Here is a 24,509-nt window from a genome sequence, read left to right as displayed (position 1 = left end):
TTCGACGTTCAAAACTCAGTAAATAAGATTTTGAAAAACAGGACAATTGTGTGTCTGCTGACGATACTAAAGTGTGGATTTTGTTGCAAGAGTGTCATAAAAAAGCTCTTTTTGAGAAAACAGGTTTTTGTAAAGTTAGCACTATTGGCTAAAGATATCATGCAGTCTTAATAATATTAATAATAATATTAATAATAATGAATTTTATTTATAATGCACTTAACATTTGGTGAACAAGTCTCAAAGTGCTACAATTAAATGGCGGTAAAACCAGTGAGTATAAAAAGGAATAAAAGCAACTTTTGGAGTTGGTCTCTTCCACAAAAGGAATGACCATATTTAGATTACAGTGCATTACATTTATAATTGCTTGGACATTACATTTTCTTGCACATAATAATTGCTTGGACAATACATTGCTAAACACTTAACATTTGCTTGGACATTACATTTACATGGACATTACATAGTTTATTTGTTTCACTGTTTTGATGTTTGGTGCAGCCCTGTGAGTCAACTACTGACATTGAGCCAAACAAAAGAGCTTGTCATGTTTTTTGTGAATGAACCTGGAGAGGAGACGACGGACGACGGTGATCTTCCGAAGATTTTAGGACTAAATCCCACAGTGCAAGTCAAAAAAATGACATCAGATAAACATCGGAAAGGGTGAGACTGGTCCATTCTTTGACTTTGGCATTAAAGCTAAGTTGTCATGGAAGAAAACTATAGTCAAAAATCTCTCTTCAAATTGCTTTATAGTGAGAGCCCACTGCACTTTTCAGTGTGTAGTTGACAAGTTGGACTATTACATTGTATCCCTGACATGTTCGTGTTTTGAGTTTGACTGCACGTAGGATGTCGCAAAATGTAGCCTGACATGTTCCTCTGTGTGCCTTTAACAACATCCCTCTTCCCAACAGCGAAGTTATCCCCGGAGCCAGAGAACCACCTGAGATCTCTATTTGCAGGTGAAGGGTCGGACACAGCGGCGCTTTCGACACACACGGCGACAGGCGGCTGCAGCCTCCTCTTTAGTGTCATGCCTTTCTCTCCTCTAGACCCGAAAATGCTGCATATACAATCGACCGTAACGGGCTGCCGGGGGTTCTGTTGTGGATATACGCTCATAAATATTTCATGCTTTATACCTTCAGCTTCTTCTTGTGGTCTTTCTCAGAGCATCCCCCTTGTTACCTCTCTCCCTCCAGTGCAAAGACACTAGCACCAAATGGGAAAGCCTTGTGTCGAAACATCATAAGCCATCCCCCGGCAAGGCCCTAAACCATGAAAAGCTACGGTGACGGTCGTGAGCTCCTGATCCCCGTCACCCCCCCCCCCCAAAAAAAAAAAAGTTGTTTGTAGGCAATACCACGGTAAATAAGAGACGACAAGATGCAAAAAATGGAGAAAAAGAAAAAAAAAAGATGTTTTTTTCCCGCAGAACCGTGGCAGGATGTCTGCAGTGCGTGCCTCCAGCTTTCGCAGCGTGTGATTGGGGAGGTAAAGGGGAAAGTAGTGCCACGCTGGGCTCAGTGGGGCGCGCTCCGAGCTTACAAGTAAATCCTTAGGAGTTTCTGCGCCTCAAAAAGTCAACTATTTAAGGAAACATGACAAGGCGCATCACGGGTTTGCGATAGCTGAAGCGGAGCATTGTTTGATCTGCCTGTCATAGGAAGAGACAGATCTCTTGATTTTTCGCGGGGAAACTATAAGTAAACAACAAAGCAACTGCATTTTTAAGGATTTTGGCTTATTGGACTTGAATGAGACAGCGCAGGGGTGAAGAGCGGGGAGAGACGTTCACTAAATCAGGGGTTGGCAATGTCAGGCCCGGGTGCTAGATTCGGCCCAAGAGCATACAGTATATACTCTGGCCACAAGATGATACGCTTGTTAAAGTACTGCAATTATACAGAAAAAGCTTTTTGGGAGCAGCCGTCGTCGTGGTGCTTTTTGTATCTGTTCAAAAGCAGGACCATCTGGAACCTTGCTGACAGTCATAAATCTCTTCTTATATCAAACCAATCACAGACCACTTTGTCATGACAGGAACTGAATTAACCACTCGTAAAATATGTACTTAACAAGAATGTGCCATCGATTGAAAGTTTTTTCTTCCCGTTCCAAATGTACATTGATTGCAACAGCCGTTGCAATCAATGTACATTGCATTCACGTTGATTTCTCCTATGTTTACGTTTGTCTCCGCTCTTCTGGCCGATGCCTAAAACCACTAACTTTCTGGGCCAGATCTTGTGACTGGCGCAGTCCGTGCGCAACTCTAAACGCAACGTGGTGCACGCGCGATCTTGCATGTGGCGCAGGTTTTGTGCTAAAGGCTGCGCCACTAGGGAGAGGGCGTTATTTAAGAAAAAGAGGCCGACTGAGGCGTGGTTCATTACAAGCAGCACAAATGAAAACAAAAGCGAAATTGCCTTGAAAAGTCTGTTTGAGCGTCGGTTACGCATGGGCTTACTTTGATAGATCAAGGCGTGCACCCCTAACACCAAAACAACAACAGTTTTCCATAAATAAACCACACATGCCTTCAAGTGCCACAACACCAGGTCTAATCTGTGTTTTAAGGAGACATTTCCATCGTGTCAGTCTTTACCTCCTGGTGATGGTCTTTGTGTAACCACAGCTCAGTCCAAAAGAAAGACGCGCGTTTTGCAGGGCGCATAGCAACTTTTTTTTTTTTTTTTTTTAATTCAGCCGCTCCAAGAATCCTGCAGCTGTAGCTCAAATGTTCCAATACGCTACAGTTTTCTTGCAACTATACTGCATAACTCTGCAACTCCTCTGCAGCCGATATGACAGTTTCTGATCAATTAAATCCTGTACATTTTGTAACTTTGCGCATTCGAAAGGTGTCCAGCGCGAGGCTGCTGCCTCTCTGTCCCGCCCGCTCACCTTTGATCTGCAGTGAGTGGCTGCAGCAGCGGAGGAACAGTTTTAATTCTTTAATCTTTATTAAACATTGCGCGCTGCATCATGCATATTACGCGTTTACAGGAGAACCCCCCCTCGCAAACCCACCGCCTTCCGCAGGTCTGGGGAAAGCATGGGGAGGGGGCGGCACCACAACATCGCAATGCGAGTCTGTCCCCCCCTCCTGTCCGGCCCACTTTTGCACCAGGTATGACACTGAAGATTGCAAAGAGCGCCACCCGTCTGTGTCCTCGTCTTCTCTACAGCCTGCGCTATGAACCACAAGATCTGGCCCTCTGTGTTTCCAAAATATGCTGTATGCGTCATATCCGGCTATTCTCTGATTGGTTAATACGCTTGTTGATACGTTAACCTCTTCAGCCCTACGGTCCTGACACCTGTGGGACCAAAATAAATAAAAAAAACTGGTCCGGGAAGTTGGACGCACTTGGATACAAGGGGGTGTGGGGGTGAAGTGAATTGACTTTCTTCAGAGTTAGACTTTAGGTCAGACACTGTGAATGCCAGTAACATGATGCTTAATACAGTGAGCTCTTTGTTTCGAGTAAAAAGTATTAGGCCTCATTGCTCTTCAGTCACAGAGCGACAGGTGAAGAAGGAAGTCATGGAGCTTCTGCTTTAGACAGAACTTCAGACTTAAGATAAGATAAACCTTTATTAATCTCACAAAGGATAAATTCACTTGTTACAGTCAGCGTCACTTCACAGTCTTATTGTACAGTCTGACAGCAGTGGGGATGAAGGCTTTGCGGTAGCGCTCCGTCCTGCACTGAGGGTGTCTCAGTCAGACTTCTGCTGGATATAAGAGTCATATCATATTCTGAAGCTCAAAAATATGGTAAAACAAGAAATATAAGAGAAATATTACAAAATTACAATTACAAAATACAAAAACAAAAAAAACACATGATTGATGCATATGATTGAAGAACTATCTATATATATATTTTCTGATGTCGTGTCCCAGTTCCTCTGAGTCGTGTGTAATGTTCTAACGCAGAATCTCCATGACTACCTTCCTCACTTCTCAGTCTGTGACTGAAGAGCAATGAGGCCTCAGCCTTTTTAAAGAAAATAAAGGGCTCACTATTTAGTGTCATATTACTGTCTCTCACGGTATCTGACCTACAGTGTAACTCTGCAGCCAATCAAATTCACAGTGACACAGAGTGGGTCGCCATGATTCAAGATCTGAGACTAAAATAATAAAACCCAGGGCTAATCCGCTTATTGATACTTTAATACGTCCATCGGGAATTTGAAGAAACCACCCCGATCCCAGACTACACTTCAAAGTAAGAATATGAGAAGTCTCTGGCTGAAAAGGCTAATGTTTTTTTCATTTATGACCACACAAAAATGTGCTGGAATTTGTCTTCGGTGCAGTATTGCTGGGTTGCAGGTGACATCACAGCGTTCTAAAGGCCTATACTATTATATAGAAGACTAAATATTTTGTCTTTGAGGAAATTTTTGGTCTTGTACAGAGAGATCATGGACCCAGTGACTGACATTAATGATCATTTTTCTAATTCATACATTTTCTTTTTAGCCACGACTTGTGAAAGTCTAATGCTGTTAATAGGAAAAACTGGCTCCTGCCCCCCACTGGGTCCAGTGACATCATCATATTCTAGAACCTGCAACCCAGCAATATGGGACGAGACACTGCCAGCGAATTGAAGAAATCCCTTTATGTTCAGCAGATGCATCTACAGTAAGCTCCGACTTCACTTGTGCATTTACAGCACTCATTTGCACGCAGCTGTCATGTCTGTGTCCACTCGTGTAACGTTTGGCGAGACAGCTTCATTAATAATTTGCCTGCGATGCCTGACTGTGCGGTGATGATGAGCCGGTGGCACAGGCAGCAGATTGATATGGATGGCTCGCGCATGGAGGAAGAGGAGGAGGTGAAGCTAACGGTGCTATCTACCGCGCGTTGCAGCAGATGGTGCCGAGATTCACAGCGCAAGATGGGTCAATTCAGCGCAAGAAGTTATAAATGTGCCGGATTGACGCCTCGAAAGATATTTCCCATCAGTGTCTTATCTCTTAGGTAACCAAGGAAAAATCTACGGAATTGATTGATGAAGGGATGGTTTAATTTCCAGTGATTTGTGCTATAATGTGCCCTCATCAGGTGTGGGATAATACTGTGGAAATCTGTCTGTTAAAGTTAAGTCACAAAAAACGAATCTGTTGAAGAGAGTGGGAAAGATAATTGGTACCTTGTCTCCACTCTCTCTAAATGACATGGTCGGAGCGGCTGCAGTCAAATATGGTCAGAGAATAGCACATGACTCCACCCATATTCTGTCCGATATGAATTAATGCTTTTAGGCAAGAGGTCCAGCGTGCAACAGTGTAAAAGGAACAGATAAAAGAACTCTTTTATTCCTATGCTGTCACCGAGTGGTGCCCTCTTTCTCCAGGAAGTACTGAATGGAGAGACAAGGCAGGTGAAAACATAGATTTTCCACGCAGTTGTTCATGTTGAGATTTTTCCCTAGTTTTCTCATGTAACATCTCAGTCTTAATGTTGGAGTTTAAAAAAAAACATCGTGGAGGTCCTTCATCCTTCACATGCGTTATTCAACATATTTGGTATACACATGTTGCATGAACAGCTCCGGTAACACTATAATTGTACTTACTATATTTTTCAGACTAAAAGTGGCTCCGGAGTATAAGACACACCAGCCAAAACATAATGAATTTGAAAAAAACTACAGGCTGAACAGGCGTACGGTATGCTAACGTAACACATTGATGGTTAGCTTCCTGAAGCATAAACAGTTCAGATAACTATAGCTAACTATAGCATAATAAAGAACATACCAATCTCTCGATCTCACTCCAAATCACTAAATCCATTGAAATCTTCATCCTCAACAATCGCCTTAGCAACTACCTGGGTACAGAGGCGTAACTGCACCGTTGACAAGCCTCTCCCGGCAGCGCGTTTTTCAAGCTCTCATTTGCGAACTCCTTCCTCTTGCTATGGCCATCTAGCTTTTAGCCCATGATTAGCTTTGCAAATCATACTCGTTGCTCCGGAGTATAAGACGCACCAAACTATGAAAATATTTTAGTCCGAAAAATACCGTAACTAGATGTAGTACAATGTAATCTGCTTGTGTGTAACATGTAGAATGGTGTTTGTAGAACTGGCATTGACGTATAAACAGTAAATGTCGAAGCAAAATGGTTTAGAAGCACATTTAGAGGGAAAATGACTTTTTCCTTGTACAGTAATGTTTGTGGCGATCTGGAGGCTCTCTGGTGAAAGATTCTGCCAGAAAACTCCAGGTATAGATAGTTATGCTGACACCTGATGACCAAGGGCGCTTCTGAATGTATTTCCACTTCATTTGCAGTTTCTTTTTACAGCAAAACCATAGCCGTTTTGGATTTCCGTTTCCTTTCCAACAATGGCGCATTATCACACACCTGAGCTGGTAACATCGGGTCTTTGCTGCGTCCGTCGGTGAAGATGCATATCTATCTTTTATTATTAGTCATTACTTTATTCTGCGCCGAATTATGGAAATGATATTCCCGTCTGCTCCTCTGCTCTGACCCCTGACGGCTTTAATAATGAGGAGCTGTGACAGTCGGAGAGCAGACACTGACGGAAGCGCCGCATACATTTCAGTTGCCACGCAGTGACGGCTAATGTTGAAAGCGTCGGATGGTAGGAGTTACAGGAGGCAGATTTGTAGTTTGGGAATGCTCTGTCATAACAGTAGCGTATAGTCCCTTGTAATGGGATCACCTGGTAGGCAACACGGACAGCCAGGTAACATGAAATAGAGACTGACGTTTAAAGGAATAGGCCACCGTTTTTACATACTGAGATATGTTCTTACCTTAGCTTTGACGAGTTCTTCAGGACCTGTCTGGTCTTCCCCCGTGCCTTCAATCACGTAAACACAGCGCAGACGGCGTTAGCATTTAGCCTCTCCTGCTCTCCACTATAGCTCCAAAACAGGTCAAGATAGAAGCTACCAAGCTCTTCCACGTTTTCCCTATTTAAATATGGTTACGTGAAGTGTTCCAATACAAAGTATAATTACACAAAATTAAACAATGTGGATTTTCTAAGCGGATAAAAGGGGGAACTATATTGTAAGGCGTAATAATACCAGGAGTAGTTCGAAATCCGCGCAGTAATCTTCACTTTGCTGCGCAGTAATCTTCACTTTACTGTGCGGATGCCAAACTACTCCTGGTATTATTACGCCTTACAATATAGTTCCACAAATCCACATTGTTTAATTTTGTGTAATTATACTTTGTAGTGGAACACTTACACGTAACCATATTTAAATAGGGAAAACGTGGAAGAGCTTGGTAGCTTCTATCTTGACATGTTTTGGAGCTATAGTGGAGAGCAGGAGAGGCTAAATGCTAACGCCGTCTGCGCTGTGTTTACGTGACTGAAGGCACGGGTGGAGATCAGACAGGTCCTAAAGAACTCGTCAAAGCTAAGGTAAGAACATATCTCAGTATGTAAAAACGGTGGCCTATTCCTTTAAAAAGGCTTAGATGTGGTTCACTTTCCCCCCCAAAATGATTCATAAACACCTTATTATTGTTTAAAAAACATTGTTGCTGTTCACCTTCCATTGGTACAAAGTCCTTATTGATGTACAAAGGCCTTATTTATCGAAACAAACTTTGAAAAATCCTGCAACATTGCCCTTGACTCACTCTAACATCTAGCATAATGGGACACACTGATTGCGTATTCCCAGATCCTGTATTGATTTTTGCTTGAATGTTGTAGCACTCGAGGCAAAAATTATGAGGGCGCAATGTGTTTGAAAGGAAACAGTTTAAAAATTGAAAGGGTTGGCGGCAGGTTTGATGTGCGATGTTGAAGTTGAGGAACTCGGGGCACTTTTTCTTTATCTTGTTTTCATCCCAAATCACGAATTCTGTTTAAACCACTAACATCAAGGTTACTCGATAAACGCATCAGTTTGAATGAATGTGAATACTGTGAAGAAGAGGTCATTGAGGACAAACTTAATATTTTCTAATGTACAATGACTCATGAATTCATTTTCAACTCACAGTGACCACAGTCCTTTATGCTGCTGGAAGGTTGCGTTCACTTTGTAGAATTTGAAGATTTTATCATCTCAGGTCGAGGGCAGGGGTCGATACAACTCTATGGGAGAGAAACAGTTTTTGAAAGAAATCTCCAAACAGGGAATTGACAAATGATCATTATTTGGAAGTGATGGGATTCCAAAACCCGCCGTAATATTTTTCTGGCTGAAAGTCCTATTCTACTGGCCAACTTCACACACATGTTTTTTTTAATTCTGCCACCACTTTCAGAGTTTATAGAAGACATTGAACTTTGAGACCTTTTTTGTTGCATGTGGATTGTCTCAGTACTGACAGAGATATTAGACAAAAACTAAGACAAAAGAATCTGCATTTTGCCCGTTACCATAGTTGCCACCATGGAATTTGCAGCTGATACAGACATGGCATTGCCCATATATGGTGTTGTTCGAAGCAGCCAGAGGGGAGACAATGTGGGGAAAAGACTTTCAAACCCGTTGGTCCGTTATTACTGTAACAAATGCTGATTTTGAATACATTTAATTTTTCTGCTAAATAAAGATACAGAGGCACAGTCGTTCAACAGCTCATGATTTAAAGAAACCAAACAAAAAACAGACAAAATAGTAAATGGTCTCAACTTATATAGCGCTTTTCTACAATCATTACAGGAAAGGAACCAATCACCCATTTGCACTCTCATTCATGCACCAATGTACGCAGGTGCTGGAGGCAAGTAGGGTGAAATGTCTTGCCCAAGGACACAATGACCAATGTGCATCTGCGGGAGCTGGGATTCGAACCTACGACCTTCCGATCAGGGCCACCTTAACCACTGGGCTTGCCTGGGCTGGAGCCCCGGTGCCTACAGTAGTCAAGGGCCTATCAGAATTCAATAATTAACAAAAACAAAATACTTCAGTTCTGATGTTAAAGGGCCCATCAGATAGCCTAATAACAAAAAACATTTGTTTATTTATCTGTCACTGACATCATTGTGGCATCAGTTGACCAACCGCACTGCCATATAATAGACTATGACAATTTACAGTCTGTCCCGCTGCAGAGAAAGTTCATGTTTTCAGGGGTTTTGTCCGTATTAGTTGTTGTAGTGGATGGCGATGAAGAGAAGGGTTAGGGGGGCCTATATTGCATGGTTAGCCCAGGGGCCTATGGATAGGTAAAGGTGGCCCTGCTTCCGATCATGAGACGACCTGCTCTACCAACTGCGCCACTGTCGCCCCTGCCGTTGCTAACAATGCTAGCCAGGAAGCTAATAGGCCACACCGCCTTTGCTATGCCCAATCCCGTCACACCTTGGAAGCTAAGCAGGGAAGGGCCTGGTCGGTACTTGGATGAGAGACCGTTTGGGAACACCAAGGAAGCCTGGCGAATGTAGTGTGTGAGTGAGTGGTTGGTGGTGGTCGGAGGGGCCGATGGCGTAGACTGGTTGCCTTGCTTCTGTCAGTCTACCCCAGGGCAGCTGTGGCTACAATAGTGGAGTGAATGAATAGTGCAATGTAAAGTGTCTTTGAGTGTCCAGAAAAGCGCTATATAAAACCTATGCATTATTATTATTATTTCTAATGTTAGCTTCATGCTAACTTTAGCTACAAGTGTTGGGGTTTTTCTGCTTCTACTGACCAATTTGCTGTGAAAAAACATCCATATGGACCCGATTTTGGCATGACTTTATTGGTTTGTGATAAATATGTTTATAGTCCCCCAGAAGACGGCTAGAAAGAGTGAAAAATTGTGATTCTCATGAGAGGATTCCTTCCTCATCTGCTCGGCCACATCCCCTTCTATCTGTATCTGTTTAAGGGGTTGTGATGTCACGTGAACGCAACCTGTCATGAGAAAAGGAGAAAGGAAAAGTTGTTCCTGTATGCTATACATTCATGTAACCAAATGTGCAGGTAATCAAACCTAGAAACTTAAACTAATGGCATGATAAAATACATTGAGAAATTAAAGCATCGACAAACAGGAACTCTTGTCGATGGACGCTTTCCAAAAAGAGTAAATTAGTAGGGTTATTTCATTTTGGTATCGATCTGTGCATCACAAATCCTGTCCCTTGGCAAATCGCTGGCTCCCAAAATAAATCCACAATCTGGTCATTTGCCAAAAATTCTGAAAATATCGCCAACCATGCCCCTCCGAGCCCTTGAGGAGGCTCCATCTCCAAAAGTTTTGCACTGAAAGTAAATCATAAGTCAAGAAATTGGCCTGCTGCTTACCAACCTTACTCATCCATCGAGGCTTAACACATCCCACATTACTAACGCATGAATGGAAAGCAGCCTCTGACTGAGGAAGAAGACAACCAAATTAAAGGTTTCTTGATTCTCTAATGCAGACACGCCTCCTCTTTCCGCTCTGTTGCTGGAAACGCTATAATTTTACCCATTTGCCGACACTTTCAAATAACATCTCCAACTAACCACTCTGCACATGTCTTCTTTAAGCAATTTTACGCTCTACTTTTGCTCCAGCAGTATATCAAAAAATCCTACCCGAACGTCCAGCCCAAGCTACTCTTTCTGTTCTCCTTTTAGCCAATTTGACCAAAGGTGAGCAAGTAATATTAAAACTACAGTTTAAGCTTTTTTTTTTCTTTATGCAGAGGCAAGTCTATAAAGCATTGACCAGAGCAAGCAGAAGGCATTTCATTAAGACCTCCTTATTTTCAAATACCTGTTGGCACTGCGCTATCATCGGGCCCCGATTTGCATATAAATGTACTTCTCTTTTATAAGGGTGTATTGTGAGAGGGGATTTATTTTAAGCCTCCCTTAAACACAGTCTGACTCTTATCATAGCCTCGCGCTCATCAAAGATCCCGGTGTTATTGCCATCTGAAAGCACAGCAGAAATATAGACACACTCCAAGATAATCAGGCTGATTTTAAAAACTAATTTTTCTCTGCCGGAAAAAAAAAAAAAAGAAGAAGAGTCCTCCAGGACAGCTCAGGGTTCCTTTAAGGATAGTCAGGCAGTTTGAAACTCATAAGGGGTGATGTACTGCAGGTTTACAATGCAGTAGTTTTTGAGTGCTTTTTCAGAAAACTTTCACTTCTGTTTTGTGACTGCCGTGGGTACATGGACGAAAGGTTTGCCTAAAACCTGCGGAACCCGGGAGACGCGATCCGACTTTCCCCTGAGCCGATCTGCGGCCTGCATGGGCCAACAGCCAACATGTAAACAGAGAGCGAGCTGATGATATAAAGATGAGACCTACAAATCCAAGTATTGCTTCTTCTGAAACACTGAAGAGCTTTGGTCCTCGTTTAAGCTGCTTAAAAAATACGGTCTCCAAAGAGTTACTTTTTTCCTAAAGAGTTCTATGACCCATATGACAATGCTGGGCTCGGTATCACATTCTTAACCACATCAGTAATAAAAAGTTGAAACCTAAATCTATGATTGACAGGCTCTGGAGCTCTGCGGAGGCTCTTAGCCGGCTTTTTGCCACACAGGATCAATACTGGGGCTGAATGGCTAATCATCAATCTCTTGAATGGTATATCTTTAGGGTGCGTTCATTTCAAAGAACCATTCAAAAGACTTTTTATGTCAAATTTTAATGATGCCAACCAGATAACTATCTCCATAACTATCTAAGATTTAAATAATCTAAAATGTGACTGACATTTACATTTTGAGAAACGTGTTTGTGAATAAAATCTTGCACCACAAATAAAAGACCTGTCTGGCAAATCATTTTTTGTGCATTTATCTTTCACTTTAATTTAAGTTATACTTGATTAAAGGGACTATATTTATTATTATATATTTATTATTATTTGTTCCAGCAACGTCCTAATGTGTAGAATGAGCTCAAACCTATTCACCACTCCTGCCTCTAAAATCCTGCACCGTCACTCAAAAAGGTGTTAATTTGGGTAAATGGTGAGCTTAATATACAAGCTGCGGTTACGCGGAAAAGACCTGAAGAGGCAGTAGTGAGTATAAAACAACCAACTTGCATCTAGTCCCTTTAATCCTTTGCATTCGACCCATCCTCGATGCCGCTGGGGGCGACCTGTAGGAGCAGTGAGCTGCGAGTGTGGGCCGGCACTCGGGAGTCAGGCTAATGGTCAGAAACACCGGGCTGGAGGATTAACCCATTGTACATGTTTTTAGTGGTATGTGGAAATCGGAGTACCCAGAGGAAACCTACACACGGGGAGAACATGCAAACTTCACACAGATGGTGGGAGTCAAACCCAGGACTTCCTAGCTGTGAAGCACAAGCACAAACCACTAAGCCACCAATGCAAAAAGCTTCTCTTGTGTGGCCTGCTCCGTTGTTGAGCTGATTCTTGTGCTTGTTCAGGGGAGTTCTCGGTAAAATTGAATGAAAAAAAGATCTGTCTCTTTTCACAAATGAGATCCGGGTCAAACCATTCACCTTAAAGAGCCGTTCAAAAGAGCCGGTCGGTCGCATCACTACAAAATGGGGGAGTGCAAACGAGGAGGTATATGGGCAAGACTCGCAGCACACAAGCCCTATTGTTCTGGCTAATGTACGTTTTCTGGAGAGTAAACTGGATTATTTGTCTGTTACGCCTGATGTGTTTTTATATCCACTGAGTTCACAGATGGCCCTCAGGTGAAGAACGGCGTCACAGCCAGGGGACAAGGAGGAGGACAAAGGTAAACATAGGAAGAAGCGAGATGATAATGAGGTTTATGCCTATTTTGGAATGACTAGTTCAAAAACAGAACAGCTGGAGGAGGTGTGTGTGGATCTGGAAGTTTGGGCATCTCTGCTGAGACTGCTGCCCCCGCGACCCGGCCCTGGATAAAGCGGAAGAAAATGGATGGATGGATGGATAGTTCAAAAACAAAACAATTCATAAACGAATGTATTGCTAAAAAATCCTCTTGCCTAATAACAATGAACATTTCACTATATTTATTTGAACATTAATGCGTTTCAAAGCAGTGACCAAACCCAAGCTTGTTTCACTCCTGTAACATCTTTACACTGTGACATTGTGAATTGTTGAATTTCATGCTCGTGCTACCAGACGTGAAGAGGAAAGATGAGAAGTATGACTTTCATAAGTGTACACGACTTGCTCAGTTAGAACTAGCCTTTAGCCCCGCGTTTCCTCCCGAAAACTATCACCAGAAAGGGACATTTTTGAAAGCATTTCTCTTTTATTGATACAGGAGTAAATCTACTAGGCCTTAAAAGTCCCTCTGTGAGTGCTTGGTTTAGAACACTGGTGGGTAGAGTTTTATTATGTTTTCACTTAGCGCTTCCTTACTTTTTTCCCTTGCTTTTTATGACTTTATGGGTATTGCGATCGATGTGTGGGAAAGCAGTTTTATGGTGCATGATATTTTGTTTTGTGCGTGCACCACTGTTTTCCGAGTGGTTGAAAGAAAGTTTGGTTGTGAAACAGACAGAACTTGGAAGTGCTCTCCGTCTTGCTATTTGTCTTTAAGTCAGACTAGTTCTGTTATTGTCACAAGTATTCATCATAATTGTCATAAATACAGTGATATTTTGGCACAAGTTTAATTTTTTCTTTTTAACCATTGATTGAGACGGTAGCAATAGAGCAGTATTCATTTTGCATTAACATTTAAAGCAGTACTAAGTAACTCATGCCCCTAGACTGCAGGTGTCGTAGCATGTCGCGTTTTTGTTTTTTACTCATTAATTGTCCGTGAGAGTAAATACTACGCTGACAGAAAAGGCAAAGGGGGAGAGGGATATTGTACATCCAATTACACAATGGAGATACATTTTTTTCACTCCAACTTGGCCGTGAATACTGTTTAAGTGGTGCTAGCCCGCAGTTAGCTTTGCAAGTTAGCCTTTTATCTTGAAGCTGGAAGTGTGGTTTTCTGGCCAGAGTCACCAGGGAGACGAAAGACCCTCCAATCATCCCATTAACACTTCTATTACCTCCAAAGGGACTATGGAAAGGATTTATTAAGGTAAACAAGTTACTTTGTACTGCTTTAACAAGTGTATGACATTTAAGATACTTTTTTATTTTATGTCACAATAACATTCATTATTGTGAAATATTCAATCATTTAAAAGGAATGAAACATCTTGCCTTAAAGTAGGTTTCAAAGCCACAATTATGCTTGAAATGCCCACTTTAACACATTAATCCAGTATAATAGGTTCAGGTACAATACTAAACTGATGAAGACCCTTCGAAACAGAGAAACACATCAATTCAAACCTAAATATTGCATTCACACTGTTGGCATATACAGCAGTAGTGTATGTCCTTCAGTGCAACAAACTACCGCTTAAGACCATGGACAGCTTTTGAAAATGGACAATCTATCCCCCCCAAAAGGAGGTGGCCATATCACTGAATATGTGTTTCATTACAGCACTTTGTAGGCCGACCCATCTCATCAACCGGAGCGGGAAACGGCGGCAGGAATATGCGCGCAGACGAACCATTTCTATAATTGAACTAATAAAAGTGGATGCTCTCAGCAAAAGCCGCCGCAATAAAGAGCCTATCCTTTCAGAGAAATTACGGTAAGAAATGCACCTTTTCTTTTCATTTGCGGCGGCGCGTTTCTGTGGCGGTGCTTGTGAATACATGAATATTATGATTGGGAATAAAAGAGCAGTTGTCTATTCAGTCAGGGTCATGTTAATGTTTGGTGCTGTTCCTTTTGCGAATTAGAGAAAAACTTTTTGGCTTCTGAATATGGAACATTGTGTAAGTTCTCACACTAGGCATTTTCCAGGCTAATGGGAATTGCATTTGTAAACTAATCTGATTAATATGTAGGGAAAACAAATACAAGTATGTATAAAACTGTCAGAAATTTGTTTTATAAATCACGTATAAAAGTGCCCCTTAAAGGTCCAAAGAGGTCACCCAACAGTATTTTTTACTGTTGGGTGACCTGTTCTAGACCACAGGCAAATTACTTCAAAAAGCAATTCCTCTTCTTGGAAACACAGAGGAATGCCTTGTGTACATGCTTTGCTTTTGCATCTTGATCTGCAACACCTTGATGCATGTTTCGTCCACCATAGGAAGATAGGTGGACCAGAGTGTCTCAGAGCTTTGTTTGGCTGATGTTTCCAATTTTTGTCCTTATCTTCATTCATCTCTGTAGCTATTTCAAAGTATTATTATTATTTAAACACTTAAATACTGTGTTTGCATTGATGGACTTACCTTGCATTTACCTTGATGAAAAAAAGAAAGTTACCAAAGCCCCACCTGTTCACATTTGGTATCAGTGATAAGTTCTAAATGTCTTCTGTGAATGCCATGAGTTAATTCAGTAGTATGCAGTGGGTGGGAGATATTCAGGTTTAGAAAGGTCCTCTACAGAGGACAAATTTGCATTGCTGGTAGTTATTGCTGGAGGCTATAGAAGCTGAGAACCAAGGTGTTAGGTGAGGATATGTGACCCACCACGAGAACGGGGGACAATAGCTTGTGAAAGCGCAGTCTCCCAAGTTTCCAACAACGTGTAACACATGGAAATCTGATCATATTTGGAGAAGATGTGACAAGTTGAATTTAGGAACTGGAAATATGTCAAAGAGAGGAATCGGCCTCTAAACTTTTGGGCTGTTCTCACCTCGCACAGAGTGACAATAGGGCTCATTTACATCTCATGTAGAAAAGCCATACCGCTGTAAAGCTCCCCCTGTCGTGTCATGTGTGTGGGGTTTCAGTCCTCAGGCCTTAAGTTCATTCACTCAAACGCACATAAACTGATCCATAGGCGTCTGTATAAAACTGGCTTTTTTGCGTGGCATTTATTCACTAAAGGATGTGTCGACAACACAAACCAAAGCAGCGGTGCCTCCTCCCCAAACAACAAAAGGAAAGAGGAGACGAGCGTATTCTAACGTGGAAACAGAGCGAGACATCAGAGATCAACTCAAACTCAAAATTTCATTACAAGCGTCCATCCAACATAACCCGGTGTTTACCCAGTATGTAAATACACACAGACAAAGTCACGCCCCGACTGCACGCTCTGAAGTCTCCCTAAACAAGCCAGTTTGAACCTAAAAGTTTACACTTTTAAATATACTATTACTGCTAGCTTGAACATGGAGAGGCTTCTTTGTGTTTTTTCTCGAAACTTGGGCTGCCGACTTGTGCCCCTGGATCTAGTGACTGGGCACATACGTGGACGCTAAAAACACTGAGGAGCATGTAAAGAAATCGAAGGAACAGGCGTGCCGAGCGCACACTGCACAGTTTCGGCTGCCTGAGACGAAAAGTCACTCGTCGTGAGGAAAATATTATGTCGTAGCTCAAAAACGCAGGGTAAACAAGGACAAAGAGTAGATGCAGAACCCTTGCACGACCAAAGACGAACAACAGCAACAACAGCAGATATCGAGAAGTGTCTGATTTTGTTGCAGAATCATCCTCTTGCTGCAGCTGCACGTCGTCAACAAAGCACAACACCAGCACCACCAGAGTCGCAACCAACCGAGCCCAGCCATGAAAGGGTCTGCGTTCTACTTTCATTTCCTCAAAAAGAAACAGCGCGAGGTAGCACCGCTGTCTTCATGACGTCCAGAGCCTGAAACTCAGTGCGATTCAGTCTTTGAACCATCTCACAGTGGAGACAAGTGTACCATCTGACGTTTTGCAATGTGACATCTAAAAATCTTATACGATGGGAGAAAAGTGTACTCTGGCCTTAAAACAATGAGATTGAAAAACACAAAAGACATGGTTTGGCATCTGAAATGATGTCTATTGTGATGTCTTTTAAAGTAAGAGGCTTTTGTTGCAGCACGCTGACTAACTCTAAAATGGAGAGCCAACTGTGTGCGAGGATTCAAGGGCAGCTTTTCTTTCTGTTTCCTCTGACTTCTGGGAATATAAATTGAACTCACAGAAACAAGACGTAATGTACTGCCTAATGGGTACATCATGAGGACAGGAGGGAAGGCCGTGACCTCTCGTGCAATAGTTGACTACATTCACAGTGTGCTGAGGAGCAGTGGGTGGAAGAGGTTTTGTTATAGCGAGTGATGTCCGTCCGTCTGTTTATCTCAGAGTTTCTACTGTAAAATACTAAATAAATAATAAAATACTATATATTCATCAGCACATTCTAATTTGTAAACATTCAAACAGGTGAATGAGGGGAGATTTTGACATTCAAAGCCACATTGGACACAACCAGAAAGTTTTGAGCACAGTAAACTTGAATTAGTTTTAGACCATTGTTGTTGTGTTTTTGACTAATGTGCAGTACAATGGAAACGAATAGAACACTTGAATGAAGATAATTAGAAAAGAAGTTATTTGCGGAGGCTAAACAGCTATTTTTGCTTCTTTAGGTTTTGTGTGTTGGTATTAGAGTAACTGTATTACGTGCCATCTTTGGTCATAGTGTCACATGTAAATGGGGTTAGGCAGTACAAGTGTCGAATTCAGCCGAAACCCTTTCGGTCAGGCATCATTTAGCACTTCAAATACTTCAAGTACATGTTTTCCTATTGTGTAATGTACGAGATCATTGAAAATATGTGATAGCATGACTGTTTTAAATGTTTATAATGACCGATGAAATAAACTACTACTACTAAAAATTATTATGGAAAAATCCTATTCTCTAAGAAATTTAGATTTCAAGTGGACGTACAGTATCATGCAAAAAACACTTTGTTGAGATTTAACCCTTTATAGGGCACTCATTGAAATACTTTGAAATAAATAATTTCAAATTTAGAGTCTTATTGGGCGACATAACACAAGTTTAGGTCTGTTGCAACATTTTTCAAAATTTGTTCAATATCATGCAGAAAATAAGTGTGAGCGAAGTTACTATATTTAATCCAATGAACTTTACTCGGTAAACAAATATATATATAAGACAAATAAGAAAATACACAATATACAGACAGCAAAGCACGAGCAGCTCAGATTTTGGCCATGATATGTACTAGACAGCGTTAAAAGCTTTTGAGTAGAAATGTGTCAAAAACAGGGTTTTAAAATGATCAAGTGGCTGTGTAGCTCTTATGTGGAGAGGAACAGCAACAGCTGATGAGCAGAACTCAAGGCCTTTGCAGGGGCATAACATACAAGCAGCTCAGAAAAATACTGAGGAGCAGTGCCATGAGACATTTAAAGACAATGATTTTCCCGAAGTATGTACATTATTGCACAATTACCAATAAAATGTGTGACTTTCATTAACTTACCGTGGTTTAGTTTTCAAGTTATGTTAAGAATGAGTTTAGTCAGACTTGGGGTTTCTTCAGAGAAAACAGGAAGATTAAAGCGCGACTGGTCTCTGCTGATTGGTCAAATGCCTCAGTAGTGGGATCTGTGGTTTAGTTTGCTCTCTTCTGATTGGCTGAGTGAGGACTACATGCTTCTTCCGTACTGATGTGCAGCAAGGATGTAAATTAGAACTTTGTTAATTCTGTGTTTAGCTCAGTACAGTAAAAGCCTAATGCCACCAATGCCAGTGCCAATCAAACAGCCACAAATAAATGACTGCATAAAAAGCATAAATAACGACTTTATGTCACTTCAGCACAAAGGAAAGGGGCAACAAGTGACGTTTCTTCCACATATTTATGTTGTCAATATCTTGAAACCAAGGGAGCAGTCGGAGGCTCAGGGCGGTTGTGAATCATAGCGGGCCGTAGCGGACAGGACCATTCATCCTGGAATCACAGAGCAATGTTTCAAAACGATGTTGATGGTACATTGCCGTCTGTCAAAGTTGCAATCAATTCGCTGCGTTGCAGGCTTACTATCAGTTCACTCACGAAAAAATACAAATAAAATACATTTAGATGGCATATATGTGTATGTGGATCTAGTATGGCCACAATTAAAACAATATCTTATTTACTATCCACCTTCTATCTTGTCTTTATTTCTCATCCCTGTTTAAATATTCTGAATATCGGTGACATGAGCCCACAGACCCTGGACTTTGATCAACCTTCCGTCAGTTGCCTTCAAGGGTCAGAACGTTTTTTCTCCGTCTACGAATGTGAAAAAGGACTGGTGTTACTTTTGACAGCATCTCTCTTCGTATGAACGGCGGTTCAGTTATTTCCGTTTCTGTCTATTGCAGTTGTAAAAATAGTCTTAAGCTAATATTGCAACAAGCTATCGTTGCTTTACGCTAACTATCGATGTTGTTTGATAGCTCATGATGGGTTTTCGCTTATTAGGTCTAACAGCTGTTTTAGTGCCATGCTGATATTGTTTTGGATTTCTGAAGCAACTCCTGTTGACATCCAAAAATTTTGTGCGAGAAATTCCATTCAAGCGTGAGATAACAGACGAAAGCGTGAGACTCACACTTAATGCGTGAGAGTTGACGGCTCTGCTGGTTTATAAGAATCTCCTCTTATCAGAATGTTGTTACGCAGCTCACTGGGGCTCATTTGAAAGCGTGAAATCTATAGATTCCAATACAAAAAAAACGTATCACTTTTGGTCCCAATAGAGCAAAGTGCTTGTCCCTTGTTCGCGTATGTATTTTGGGGGTCACGGCCTGATGAGTTTGGGAACCCCAGCCATAGCTCGAGATCTAGATCCCACTTCCCCAGTTTGCTTCTGACTGGTTGGCCCGAGGCGCATCCATCCTTGCTGTGATCCCCTTCTTACATAACATCGGTTTGCAACAAAGCTGTCTTCTCAATGTATTCAAACGCTGCGGCGGCGCGGCGGGGCTTACTTTGACATGCCTTTCTCTTCTTGTCAGTCCTCTCTCCTGTCAGGTCTTTGCTCTTTAGGTGGAAGTGATCCGACGCGTCTGAGCTGCTGACGAGGATTAGCCGTATTTACGCTCCCAGATGTTTGTCTCCGAGTCGCTAATCACCAGTAAGCATACTCCGAGTGCCAATCCTGAGGCAGCGCGCCGACTGGATCTTAGCATTCTGTAAGCTAAAAACAAAAAAAGAAAGCAGGAGAGAGCCTTTGATGGGATTAGCGTCAAGAGACAAACACTGGGAAGAAGAAAAAATGGAAAAAAAATTTAAAGAACAGCCTTTTTCTTTATCTTCACCGCTTTCTCTGCCACGGCGTTGGCTTTGTGCACCTGCTAATTTGTTGATATGAAAGCACCATCTTTGGCACGTAATTATAGCTTTTTTCTGAGAACATTTCTGCAGCCAGCGTCCTGTATCTGTTAGCTTAAAAGCTCTGCGGGGGATTGCAGTGAGAATGTGTTTAAATTCTATTAGCCTAAATCAGAAAATCGGCTTTTTCATGCGATGAGTGGAGAGAACAACACTGCACGCCGAGTGATTATGAAGTGTGGGCCAGATGATTTGAACCTTGGCGAGTTAAGGCCACCTTTGTGCCATTGGAGGCTCGAAATCAGCTGAGAATGAGACATGGTAATAGGATGCACACTACAGAAATGACTGGGATGCTTTTGCTTAATTCAAACTCAATTATCTGTATGAGATATCGCTGTATGAGTGGTCAGCATGGCGCCTTTTCTTTCGATCACGGTGGTCTCTGCATGGCACCAGGATCAGTTGTTTTGGAGGTTTTCTGGTGAGAGGCTCCGCCAGCAGTGAAAACCTACCAAACAGTGGATCCTGGAGCGTCCTATGATCACTGTGATGGAAGTCAAAGGCGCCATGCTGACCACTCATATAGCCACTGGGTCACTACAAGGTCAACTTTTTTTTTCTCCACGTAAATAGTTGCGTAATGCTCCTTTAAGCCTGGAAGTCTCATTACGGTGTCACTTGCCTTCATCCAATTAACACTTCATCGGCAGCTGCACCTTCGCCGCAGCCAGGATTCGACATTGATCCCTTCTGTGCTGCCACTCACCTCCACCTCATCACCGCTTCTGCCGGTTTGGACGGTTTAAATAAGATTTCCAATGGAGCAAGAATCATTTCGCTTAATATGAGAGACATTTACTCTTATATTACTTACGTTTAAGGTCTTTATTTGTCACTGTGTAATTGTATAACAAAATTGTGTAGATTAGATGTTGGCTTAGTCCTGAGCACCTGGGACCAGCATGTTTTTTTTGGAGGTAGGGGAAACCGGAGTACCGTCTTCAGTGTTCCCCTGAAACAGTGCACCGCCTCTTGGGTGTGTCCCTGTTTCACTGGTCAGGCCCATAGACTGTATATATAAATGGACAGCTTCTGCTTACTCCTCCCCGTTTACCATAATGACTACAGTCGAGGGGGAATTCATGGCGGATTTACAGACTCCCAATCCCCAGCTCTGACGAAGCATGTTCCTAAAAAGGGCATACGGGCGGGATCTTCACTGGAGACTCGGCCCTTGCGTGACGTGTAGCTCGCGCTGCTCCAATGCTAACAGTCCGACCCTCATTAAGTACGAGATTTCTAAAATTCTTCTTACCAGCCTTGTTTCTTAAATTGTGACTGACCCAGCGTTATCTCAGGAGGAAAATCTAGCCTAGTCTAGTGTTGAAAAAATTGAAACCAGGCGTTCAAGTTGTTTTTAAGGTGTCTAAACTCCAATGCTTTTCAATGGGGGCCTAGCGGCGATATGGAGGTACTACAGCAATGGCGGAGCAATGGCGGAGCAATGGCGGCCTCCAGTGTCGTGGTCATAAAGCAGAGCAGCCAGCGGCCATTGGTCAGGCCTCTTGTGACGCCTCCAATGTGCTGCAGGTGTGGGGGGTGTTTGGTGCCTCTTCAGTGATTCAGAAGACAAAATCTGTTTGATTTGTAGGTTTTAGATGCCACTCAAAGACCTTTAGCTATGAAATAATAAAAAAAAAAACTTGAAATTACACAAAAACGTCAAAGGCAAGAAAAATCATTCGTTCCATTGGCAATAAGATAGCCGAAACCTACTCAAAATCAGCACTGCTAGTTACAAAAGGAAACAATTGTCATCTGAATTAATAAAGAGCTCACAGTGACATGTCATAGGCTTTTTAAATGTCCGTACAAGTCAAAGCAAATCATTCTATGGCTTTCTATGTAGTAATGTTTCTTTTTCTTCAGTATTGTAAGTCTTTGCAATTGTCTATTTTCAATTTGTTTTTTACTTTTTTTTAACTAATGCATGAACATTTGTTTGTTAAGGCGCTTTGTAAAGAAATAAAGAAAAGGTTTGGACATCCCTGATCTAGACGTACAGAGCAATGCACTACAACTACAAAATATGTTTCCTCAATTCAAATCCTTTTAAAGTTCTGTATATTCCTTTCTCCCTCTCTTTTAGCAGTGCAGTCCCGAGCCCCAAAAATAACTAGCTGAACGGTGAGGGCTGAGGTGGCAGAGGGAGCAGGCAGTGATGAAGTGACACAGGGAGGAGGGCAGAGGATTTTTTTCGCACCACCGACAGATAACGCAGTTCATGTGAGAACCCTGGCAGCGCGGACCACCAGGCTGCTGCTGTTATCAGAGCCCTGACGCCTCTCACACGTGGGGACAGTGTGGAGCGAGCGTGTCCTGTTCTGGATCTGCTCACAAGAAGGGAAGACACTGGATTGTGGAGGCTTTTTTGTGAGTCTAAAAGCACAGCAGGAAGCAAAGGATGTCTGATTTGTCACTCAGTTTGTGATGTCGAAGGATCTATTTCTATTTAGATTGAAAATGTGCACATCCTCGCTACTATTTTCCGTTAGAGGTGGCATCTTTGGGAATGTCCATAAATGGTCACATTCGAGGGGGAAAACAAAGAGGAGAGAGATGTGACGTCATTGTCCCCAGTTGGTTTGTGTTTATGTGGTTTTTATGTGGGAAAAAGCTAAACGTTAGCTTGTTAGTTTTAAAAAAATATTATGTAAATTGACTTTTTCCTAGCATTGATGTCGGGCATTTCACTCGCAATTTTGTTACTACGAGGATGACGACAGCTCACACCAAACTCAAAAAAGTAGCAGTGTTTAACTAAAAAGTTCACATTAGACGATAAAAGAACAAGTCTGCTGGTTCCGCAGCAAGTCAGGAAGCTTGTTTTGACCCGAGTTCCCCAGTCGTTTTCCCCAGTTGAGCCAGCGTTCACGTGCATTCCCCATCTGGGGAAGTCGTTCGCCCGAGTTCCCGAGGACCACATGAACGCACCATTACTCCACAACTATATAACAGTGAATGCTAGCCATAATGCTAATGTGGACTATATGCTAAAGCTAGCCGCTAGCTTCGCCACTTTTTTGTTCTCGTGGACAATCTGCTGCAAAATGACACGATTTTGACTTGACTTTGTGTGGCCTAAATATTGTCATAATATCGTCGTACTTCCCTCTGCCACTAAAAACATGTACAATAGCTCAGGTTGAGTGAAAGTGTGTTTGAGAGTGTGAGTGGGGGACAACGGAGGGAAATGATCCACTGGCTACAATCTGGTGTGGTGTCTTGACTTTGCATGCTCTGTCCCGATCAAATAAACAAATAGGCCACGCCCCCTAGTGTTGCTATTATTGTTCAGCTATATTACAAACATATGAAGGCCATTATATACTATATCTTTAAGTACTTTCAAATAATTGATATCTCATAATATCTGACTTTTATAGTTTATTTATGATTTTTTTTAATGTTTAAGTTTGTCCTTCACGTGCAAAATAACTTGTATAGTTCAGTTTTAGAAACGAGAGCGAATTTGTAAATGTTTGCGAGACATTGCTGACATGATGAAACATGAGACAATGAAACACAAGTGGCTTTAAATTTAAGGACAACAATGAATCAATCAAAATACGGTATATCAGGTCCATCAACTTGTAAAATTTAAATTCAACTTAATCATATTATTCAATCCCTCTACATATTCATTTTGTACACGTCCTACCCCTATCCACACCACTGACCGTGATTGCAATTACCGCTCAGACACAACAATAAACATCCGCAGATTTTCCCCCAGCCCCATTGACCTCCTAGTGGGTCGGCACGCTCCATTGCCCCGACACCGGCCCATTACACCCGGGTAATGAGAACGGGCCGGAGAAGGTCAATCTCCGCAGCCGGGGCATCAGGGTAAACGGCTTGTGTTTGCGCCATGTTTTCTTGAACATAACCTAATTAAATGAAAGGCATACACGTGTGACGAGAAAACAAGCAATCAAGGCAATTTGGCCGAGGTTCACTGCAGGTTATAAAGACTAAAAGTGTAATTATCTTTTTCTTTTCTTTTTTACAACCGAATGAAACAATGACTGACCTTAGAGGACACGCAAGACATTAAAGAAAGGACTACATTATTGCACGATACTATAGCATGTACATAAGATATAAGGTTATTGTGTCCTCTACATTTGGCTATACAGGCCTTTACCGCTAAAAATAAACATAGTATAGGCTAATCCTAGTCAAAATCGCTGTCGCTTGCCCTGCAGTCGCGCAGCTCCTGACTCGCTGCTCCGACGCACTAGCAAAAGGACTATCTGCTCTGATGGGCATACAGCGCGTTTTTTAATATGATTTTACTCGGCACAGTCAACATTTTCAGTATTGCACTTTCCTTCTTTCTTTATCTTGTTTTTTGTAGTCCCCGTCATAT

This window comes from Gobius niger (genome assembly GCF_951799975.1).
Source record: "Gobius niger genome assembly, chromosome: 1".
NCBI classification, from domain to species: Eukaryota; Metazoa; Chordata; class Actinopteri; order Gobiiformes; family Gobiidae; genus Gobius; species Gobius niger.
Note: the sequence above shows the minus strand (reverse complement) of the source record.